The 10,624-nt window shown below is 41.2% G+C and overlaps 1 pseudogene; it reads right to left on the bottom strand.

Annotated features, from left to right (window-relative positions):
• Positions 1–7,465: 7,465 nt before the first annotated feature.
• LOC147422637 (uncharacterized) lies at positions 7,466–9,405 on the bottom strand (annotated as a pseudogene).
• Positions 9,406–10,624: the final 1,219 nt, after the last annotated feature.

The raw sequence follows: 10,624 nt of genomic DNA, 5'->3' as shown, positions 1-10,624 counted from the left end.
AAAGAGGAATTTGAGAAATTTTTGCAAGCACTATTGGGGTTCAACAAGGATGTCCGTTGTCACCAACTCTCTTTGGTCTATGCATCAATCAATTGGAACAAATGATACTTGACTTTATGGAAGAAGAAGGCATTGAAGAGGTCACTATTTGTAATGCGGTAATCATGATTTTGTTGTATGCAGATGATGTGCTTCTAGCACATACTTTAGAGGATGCACAAAATTCTATGGTTGTCCTTGATAACTTTTTCTTGCATAGTCCGCTGATTGTGAATGACTCCAAAACAAAGGTTATATTTGTGAAACCAACCGTAAGGAGAGGCCATGCATTGTGTACAACAATGAGACAGTTGAAGTTGTTGAGAGCTTTAAGTACCTTGGCCTTGAGGTTCTGACGAATCACAAGTCGCATAAATGTGCTATGCGTCATTTTGAAGCTGGAAAGAGAGTGTAGTATGCATTTGAGAACAAGTGTAAAGCGGGAAACATCAAGTGTTGGGCTCTCAAGAAGTACCTTTTTGACACATTGGTGACACTGGTTCTTCTTTATGGAGTTGAAGTGTGGACCGAGAGCATCTCAAAATATACTTGAAAAATGTTTGAGAGCGTTTTCTTACAAAATTTCTTCAAGTTAAGACACAAATACCATATATGCTCCTACTTCTTGAGTCTGGATCTCTTCCAATTGAGGTTATGGACATGGAAAGGTTTGTGGAGTACATGGTAAAGGTGTGTCCAAACCCTTCACATTGACTTCCTACAATTGCATGGGAAGCAAGCAAAAAAGTTCAAAAGATGTATACAAGCAAGATATTGAGCACGGGATGGATGCAAGAGATAAATAAGTGGTTTGGGAGATGGGATGCATTACACTTGCTACATGATGCTTCAATAGACTTCCAAGTGAATGAAGCTTTTCTACAACGCCAATGTATTACGGCTTGCAGGGAGGAATCCGGTGAGTCATGATTCATACATTATGCCACCCATATTTTCCCCAACTACAAAACCATGTTCTTCGTTCAAAGAGGAATTTGAGAGGAAACCGTACTCACCCTTGCATGCTTGAGCCTATCCCCTTATCAATGATACACACTATCGTAGCCATTTGGCTTATCTCCCACTTCCTTCGATGCGAGACAGGGCGTTGGGGCAATGGAGAAGAGTCATCAATTGTGCACATTATGCTCATTGCAAGTTCGAGATTCTGAGTACCACACACTACTAGAGTGCTCATGTTTTGGTCACATTTGAACTTGCTGCCCTCACATTTTTAGCCATGAATTAGACCTACATACTATCCTATCCCAGCCACAGTGTGGGCTCTCCATTGTGCGACTCTCATCAATAAAATTTTGGAGCATCAAGAATCGCTCATTAGCCACACACATACTACATCACACGGAAATTTGGTCCCATAGGTCATATTGACCTCCAAGGATGATAGTAAAATCTCAATCTCTCTCTCTCTCTCTCTCTCTCTCTCTCTCTCTATATATATATATATATATATATATATATATATGTGTGTGTGTGTGTGTGTGTGTGTGTGTGTGTGTGTAATCTTTGTCTCTCTCTAACTCTCTCCCTCCCTCTCTCTCTAGTCTTTTTGAAGCCTTTAGTCTCTCTCTTGCTCTCATTCTCTCTCTCTCCTTCCTTCTCTCTAAAACTCTCTCCCCCCCCCCTCTCTCTCTCTCTCTCTCTCTCTCTCTCTCTCTCTATTGTATGTACCATGGTTAATGAGGTAAAGAGAAAGATCATCCTTGAAAATAGTTGGATCTACCTCAAAGGAACGGGTTGTAATGTATATGAGGATCAAACTCTTATGCAACAAAATATACGTCGCAAAGCATATGAGGAAAGAACCAAGAAGGTCAAGGTGTCATCTCAAGAAGAAAAGTCACTTGAGGAGGATGCAAGTCCACCCAACCAATAGGGACACATGATCTGTGAGACCAACTCATGCTTGCGAATAAGCTTTTGGAATTGTAACGGTGTTGGGCGCATTTCTGACACCCCGTTTTTTATAAATTATACGGGCATGACGCCCGATGTCAAAATTTTGTGTGGGCTTTCTTTTTGTGGGGTTTTTAACTTGCTTTAGCAAGAACATGTACATGCACTGCAAGTTGCTAGTCTAGTGACAGCTGTCGGGCTACTGTAAGTGCCCGTGAGTGAGTTTTTTGAAGTGAGCCTTGTATATAACTTAAACTCATGTACAAACTAAAAAAAGTTCAGCCAAAGATCAGAAATTTTCAGGTTTTAGCTCGTTCTGTCTCCTTGGTGCTCTTGGATGCAATTTTTTTTCCCCGTCTAGCCTTCTCTACGTGTAGTCGTGCTAGGACAGCTCTCTGTTCGCGTCAATTTTTCTCATGGGGGCGTATAAAATCAATTTTAGTCATCTTCATCTTTCTCGCCAGTCATGTTTCAAGCTTTCTCTCAAGCTTTAAAGTGCCCCAATTGGAGTTGTTCTCATCAGGTTACGACTAGTTCTCTGCAGGGTTATGGCTATGGCAGCCTAGTGGCAAATTATGTGTAGACAGATTCGGAGGGCATGTATCTATGAATTGTGGAATTGATGTTGAAGTTGTGGGTTTGGGATGTTTGATTGTGAAAGGAGAGGCTCTTGTCTTCATATGCATTGGTCGGCGTGTGCTGTAAATCCGTGCTTTGACAGGGTTTTGCTCCTATGTGACATAGTCTCTTGGGTGGGCGACGGCTAGTAAATTCCCAAGGGTCTACTCCTATTGGACTTGTGGTGTTTCAAAAGGATTTTGCGAAGCTTTTGGTGTCTTGTACTTCTCTTTCAACGCTCTTGGGTGACATCGCTATAGAGGTGTTTCAGTTTGCTTGTTTCCCAACAAAGGGTATCCATGGAATGTGGGAATTAGCATTGATGAGCTTACCAATGACTCCGATGTGATACTTCTTGTTGAAACATGGGACCATGATGCGCAAAGAATTTTTGGATTTGACAAATATGATGTGCATTCTTTGATGTGGACCAAAAATGCAAAGCAACGTAGAGGCCAAGGAGGCGTAGCATGTATGATCAAAAAGGGCTTGAAAGATGTTTCCATTGTCAAAGAAGATAAGTATAAACGCTACTTATGGCTGAAAATCAACCCACCCAATGGTCAAGTCATGTTTGTGCTTGGTTGCTACATTCCTCAATATAACTCCAACTTTTATGCTCACTTGGATATGGATAGAGATTAACCCTTTGTTGAACTAGAGGAAGACATTGCTCATTACAAGGACCAAGGTGAAGTCATTGTCTTTGGAGACATGAATACTCGCATAAATAGGTTACAACACGACACACAACAAGTTGACATGCCGCATAAGAATGGATGACTCATACATGTATATTTGAAGTTCTAATGATGCAAAAGAATTGGATCACTATGGAAAGTCACTTCTACATATGTGCAATAGTACCGGAATGCTCATTGAAAATGGTGTATCTTTATGGCAAGGCACCAATGACTTTACATGTAGAAAGCACAATGGTGATAGTATGATCGACTATATGTTATTTTTGGAAGCCACTATAGAATGCATACAAAGCTTTACACTTGGTGAATGGAATCCGGAATCGGATCATAGGATGCTATGTATTGACCAAAAGTGTGGTAAAAGACCCGAGCATGTAGCCTCCAATCATGATGTGAATCATTTGTACCTACATCTAGACTTCAAGCGAGCACTTATATATGTTGATATGGTGGACCAAATGTTAAGCATGATAGAGCATCAAGAGAGCCCAACACTAGAATGCAAGTGGAAAGTTTTCAAAGAAGTAATTTGCTCTTGTGCAAGGGAATGCTTTTTGGTGAAACACATGTCTTGCAAAAGATTTAAGAAAGGTAGCACCAAGAAGAAATGGTTCAAAATGGAATGTAGTCAAGCCCGAAAACACTTGCTAAGATTGGATGCAAGCAAAGACAAGGAAGGTTATTTGGAACATTCAAACACATACAAAGCACTTATTCAAAAAAAGAGGAGAAGGTGGGAAGTCAAAAAACAACTTCTTTTAGCGCAAGAGAAAGCACATCCATGTGGCAAGTTTTGGCAAAATCTAAAGGCAAGCGTGTTGAGAGCTTTGGTGACTTGACTCTTGAGGATATGTATACGCATTGCAAGAACCTCTATGAGCAACCCAATTGGTAAGATGGAGTGTTGTAGCTCCCTTCCATTTATGCTCCCTTCTTTACCATTAAAGATGTATGTGTCGCGATTGAGAAACTTGCTACCCGCAAGGCAGGGGACCTTCAGGGTGTCAAGGCTAAAATGATTAAATGGACAAGCAAGAAAACATGATATTGGATATGCGATATGTTTAACCTTGCACTTCAGCATGGCATGCCTCATAATTGGAGTGAAAATTGGATCAAACCTTTGCACAAAGGAGGAGATGTAAATAATGTGAACAACTACCGCACTATAATGGTTGGTTCTTTGATGGCAAAGTTATTTAAATGTATCATTGAGATGAAGATAAGTGAATGGGCTGAAAAGAACGACAACTGTGCGCTAGGCCAACCAGGTTTTTGAAAGCATCATAGCACTATCAATCACCTTGTCACTCTTCGAGTTCTTATGGAAGTGTCTCGATTGAAAGGAAAAAAGTTGTATTGTTGCTTTGTGGATTTCAAGAAAGCTTTTGACATGGTACCGCAAGGAAATCTTTGGAGATGTATGCAAAGCCTTCAAGTGCCAAGAGAATTTATGCATGCAGTGTTTCGCATCTACCAAAAAGTGATATGTCGACTACGTATGGGAGATGGAATTTTAGATTTTTTTGCAAGCACCATTGGTGTCAAACAAGGATGCCCACTTTCCCCAACCCTCTTTGGGCTACTCATTGATGAATTGGAATGCATGGTTTCTTGATTTTATGCAACAAGAAGGCATAGAAGAGGTTAAGATTGAAAATGTGGTGATCATGCTTTTTCTTTATGCCGATGATGTAGTGCTCTTGGCAGATAGCTTAGAAGATGCACAAAAGCTTATGAATGTCTTACTCTTTTGCCTACATAGCGGGCTGATCGTGAATGGATCCAAAACCAAGGTTATGCATGTATGGACCCTCAATGATGAAAATCCATGCATTGTATACAAAAAGGATCAACTTGAAGTGGTAGATAGCTTCAAGTACCTTGGCCTTGAGGTTCCATCCAATCATAGATGGAAGGATTGTGGAATGCGTCGCTTGGAAGCCGGAAAGGGGGCTTATTATGCATTTGAGAACATGTGCAATGCTGGAGAGGTCAAGTGTTGGGCTCTCAAAAAGTACCTCTTTGACACATGGTGACACCGGTGCTTCTTTATGAAGTGGAGGTGTGGGGTGGTAGCATTGGGAAGTCTACTTGGAAAGAGTTTGAGAATGTCCAAAAGCGTTTTCTCACCAACTTTTTCCAAGTCAAGACACAAACACCCTACATGCTCTTACTTCTTGAGTCCGGATCGCTTCCCATTGAGGTCTTGGGCATGCAAAGGGTTGTGGAATACATGCTTAAGACACAACGTAACCCTTTGTATCGACTTCCTAGAATTGCATATGAAACAAGTTAAAAGGTCCAAAAGAGATGCAAGAGCAAAATACTAAGTTCGGGGTGGATGCTTGACATCAAGAAATGGTGTGGAAGATGGGATGCATGTCACTTGGTCAAGGATGCGTCGATCGACTTCCAAGTTAATGAGGCCTTCTCACAACACCAATGTATCACAGCTTGGGAGAAATCCAGAGGTTCTCGCTTCAGCCATTACACCACACACATTGCCCCAAACTACAAATCTCTCTTCTTCTCCGAGCGCGGTAACCGAACCCATCCCTACATCCTTTAGCCCATCCCATTGAGTGTGATCCGCACCATTGCCTCCATTTATCTTAGCTCGCATTCTCTACGTTGCGAGAAAGGACGTTGGGGCACTAACGAGGAGTTTCATCGACTTTGCACCTTATGAGAGAGTCAGTACCACACACTACTTGAGTTTTGACCACATTAGGTCCTCTTTTCCCCATATATTCAGCCATGAGCTCCCACATTAGGTCCTCTTTTCCCCATAGATGGAGTGTTGTAGCTCCCTTCCATTTATGCTCCCTTCTTTACCATTAAAGATGTATGTGTCGCGCTTGAGAAACTTGCTACCCGCAAGGCAAGGGACCTTCAAGGTGTCAAGGCTAAAATGATTAAATGGACAAGCAAGAAAACATGATATTGGATATGCGATATGTTTAACCTTGCACTTCAGCATGGCATGCCTCATAATTGGAGTGAAAATTGGATCAAACCTTTGCACAAAGGAGGAGATATAAATAATGTGAACAACTACCGCACTATAATGGTTGGTTCTTTGACAGCAAAGTTATGTGAATGTATCATGGACATGAAGATAAGTGAATGGGCTGAAAAGAATGGCAAACGTGCGCTTGGCCAAGCAGGTTTTCGAAAGCATCATAGCACTATCGATCACCTTGTCACTCTTCGAGTTCTTATGGAAGCGTCTCAATTGAAAAGAAAAAAGTTGTATTGTTGCTTTGTGGATTTCAAGAAATCTTTTGACATGGTACCGCAAGGAAGTCTTTGGAGATGTATGCAAAGTCTTCAAGTGCCAAGAGAATTTATGCATGCAATCTTTCGCATCTACCAAAAAGTGATATGTCGACTACGTATGGGAGATGGAATTTCAGATTTATTTGCAAGCACCATTGATGTCAAACAAGGATGCCCACTTTCCCCAACCCTCTTTGGGCTACTCATTGATGAATTGGAATGCATGGTTTCTTGATTTTATGCAACAAGAAGGCATAGAAGAGGTTAAGATTGGAAATGTGGTGATCATGCTTTTTCTTTATGCCGATGATGTAGTGCTCTTGGCAGATAGCTTAGAAGATGCACAAAAGCTTATGAATGTCTTACTCTTTTGCCTACATAGCGGGCTGATCGTAAATGGATCCAAAACCAAGGTTATGCATGTATGGACCCTCAATGATGAAAATCCATGCATTGTATACAAAAAGGATCAACTTGAAGTGGTAGATAGCTTCAAGTACCTTGGCCTTGAGGTTCCATCCAATCATAGATGGAAGGATTGTGGAATGCGTCGCTTGGAAGCCGGAAAGAGGGCTTATTATGCATTTGAGAACATGTGCAATACTGGAGAGGTCAAGTGTTAGGCTCTCAAAAAGTACCTCTTTGACACATGGTGACACCGGTGCTTCTTTATGGAGTGGAGGTATGGGGTGGTAGCATTGGGAAGTCTACTTGGAAAGAGTTTGAAAATGTCCAAAAGTGTTTTCTCACCAACTTTTTCCAAGTCAAGACACAAACACCCTACATGCTCTTACTTCTTGAGTCCGGATCGCTTCTCATTGAGGTCTTGGGCATGCAAAGGGTTGTGGAATACATGCTTAAGACACAACGTAACCCTTTGTATCGACTTCCTAAAATCGCATATGAAGCAAGTTAAAAGGTCCAAAAGAGATGCAAGAGCAAAATACTAAGTTCGGGGTGGATGCTTGACATCAAGAAATGGTGTGGAAGATGGGATGCATGTCACTTGGTCAAGGATGCGTCGATCGACTTTCAAGTTAATGAGGCCTTCTCACAATGCCAATGTATCACAGCTTAGGAGAAATCCAAAGGTTCTCGCTTCATCCATTACACCACACACATTGCCCCAAACTACAAATCTCTCTTCTTCTCCGAACGCGATAATCGAACCCATCCCTACATCCTTTAGCCCATCCCATTGAGTGTGATCCACACCATTGTCTCCATTTATATTAGCTCGCATTCTCTATGCTGCGAGACAGGACGTTGGGGCACTGGTGAGGAGTCTCATCGACTTTGCACCTTATGAGAGAGTCAATACCACACACTACTTGAGTTTTGACCACATTAAGTCCTCTTTTCCCCATATATTCAGCCATGAGCTCTCCCTACATACCTTCCTCTTCCAACCATGATGTGGACTCTCTATTGCTACCCTCAATTCAACCATTTTTGAGAATCGAGAGTCACTTATGACCTCCACTCACACCATGTGACATGTTCATTTGGTCCCATAGGTCATATTTGACCTCCAAGGATGATAATAGAACTATCTATCTATCTATCCATCTATCTCTCTCTCTTTTTTTTTTTTTGGGGAACCTTTGTATTTATATTACAATATCATGATACAATATGCTATGGTTTCTCCTCAAGCTATGAGCTTGTTGAGAATATGCAACACCCTTTCTTTGACATCTGCCTCCTTCAAAACCATTGCATCCTCTATCATTCTGTCTCTGATAACCTTCAGTGGAACAATATGATTGAACAATCGATGTTTCTCAAAAACCTCCAGATTTCTCATAGATCAGATAAACCAGTGAAACCAAATTCTAAATGTTTGCAGGGCAAAGTGCATAGCAATGTCATGCTGTGTGATCCCTTTATCAAATGTCAGCCTATATTTAGTGATCTAAACCCCCCAAGCTGTGTACCACATGTAGTCAGCCCATTTCCACCATTCTGCTACAACTTTACAATGCCAGAAAACATGCCTCACTGTTTCCAGTTTGTTACATCTTGCACAAATTCCATTTGTGAAGCCGTTTTTGTTCAAGTTCGCATCAGTGGCCAGAGTGCTAGTACAGACTCTCCACATAAAAAAATTGAACTTAAATTGATTAGGGACAATCCATATATTGCTGAATACATTATTCCACCGTAATACATTCCTATTCATACCCCATTGTTTATTGCATCTCAGATACATGTTATTTTCAGGTAAGAGCACATAGTAAAATACATTTGTAGGGGATTTCCACCAGTTAGCTGAATGTCCTGGCAAAGTCCAATCTCTGAATCTTTCATCTTCATTCACTGAGTTGAACACTGGCAAACTGTGTACATGAGCTTCAAGCTGATGCTAGTTTCTCTTGCATCTGTATCCCAGTCCATAGTGTCTCCTTGCCACCACTGTAAAAATTTTCAACTGCAGATTAGGGTCCAACAATTGCCTAATTTGAACAATTCCCTTCCTAGACATTGACAAATCAGATTTTCCAAGTAGTTTAGCAGGGGAAATTTTAAAGACAAAGCTCCAGAATACATTTTCAGATCCTAGGGATTTTCTAGTATATGTCATTCTCCCTTTCCAAATAAGAGCAGAGCAAACTTTTTTCCAGGATTTGACAAGCATTGAAGAGACTTCAAAACCTGTTTTCAATGGGAAAACAGTAAACAATTTGTCCCAGACACTCATCTGCCAGGTGCCATGGAAATAAACAACAGTCAGATCAATGAGTTTCCACAGACATAAAGCCCAGTCAGTATCAGATGCCAACATATGTTTAATAAGATAGGCTCTTCTAGCATCAGCATGAATCTTCAGATTCAAAATATGCATGCCACCTAGCTGGTAGGGTGCATTGATTTGTTGCCAAGACACTAGTGCAGCAGAAGCTGAGGAAATGCCCCAGAGGAATTAAGCCATCAAAGAAATGCATTTCTGAAGCATTGTGTCAGTCCAAGCCAGCAGATGAAGATAGTATAACATGTATGGGATGAAGATAGACTGCACGATTCTAAGTCTAACATGGATTGGCCATTCATCACAATGCCAGCCAGCTATTTTGGTTTGGAATCTGTCCACAACCCACTGCAATAGTTGGTTATGTGGGACCTCCACTCCCATTGGGTAGCCCAGATGCATGAACATCTGGCCTTTATGCACCCTTTTCCCAGGCCACACAAGGGCAGCAAATTCCCTGGCTGATACATCTATGAGAGAGGATTTGTGCAGGTTCAAATGTAGGCCAGCTGTTACAGCATACAAATCCAGAATTTTCATACATCTCATAATATTTACATTATGGGTCTTTAGAAACAAGAAGGTTTCATCAGAAAACCCTTTTCCTTGCACTTGTTTAGAGCCAAGCTGGAGAGTTTGCACTTGTCCTCTATGAGCTAAACAGTCCAAATATGCATACAGAGGGCGAGTGGCCACTGCAAAAAAGAGAGGGCTGATAGGGCATGCTTGCCTTACAGATCTTGCAATACAGATTTTTTCTGACAATCTACCATTGATAATGGCTCTTGAATATGCATTTTGACCAATGAGGTAGATAAATCTACTTATTTTATGGCCAAATCCCATTTTGCTCAGAATAGAAGATACAAAATCCCATTGCACTGTGTCAAAAGCTTTCACAAAGTCAATCTAGAACATAACCATGTCCTGCTGTGTTGTCAAAGCATGTTCAATACCTATCTGCACAGTAAGAATGTTGTCATAAATGGATCTACCTGCTATAAAACCAGTTTGGGCAGGGTGAATATGCTTCCTAAGCTCTGGTGAAATCCTGATTGCTATTGTTTTTGCCAGAATCTTGTAAAGTATCCCCATCCTGGTGATAGGCCTCCAATCTGCCAAGGTTTTAGGAAAAGTATTCTTTGGTATCAACTTAATAATACCCTGCTTGAGTGCAGGATCCATGCATTGAGAAGTCCACACTGCATTGAGCAAAGGACCAACAATTCCTTTCAATTCTGTCCAAAAGGAGACCATGTACTCCTTTGTCAAACCACATATGCCTGGACATTTTTCATTGGGTAGCTTTTGCAAT

This window comes from Adiantum capillus-veneris, chromosome 27 (assembly GCF_014529385.1).
Source record: "Adiantum capillus-veneris isolate H3 chromosome 27, ASM1452938v2, whole genome shotgun sequence".
Classification (NCBI taxonomy): Eukaryota; Viridiplantae; Streptophyta; class Polypodiopsida; order Polypodiales; family Pteridaceae; genus Adiantum; species Adiantum capillus-veneris.
This window is presented reverse-complemented; position numbering and strand designations above follow the sequence as displayed.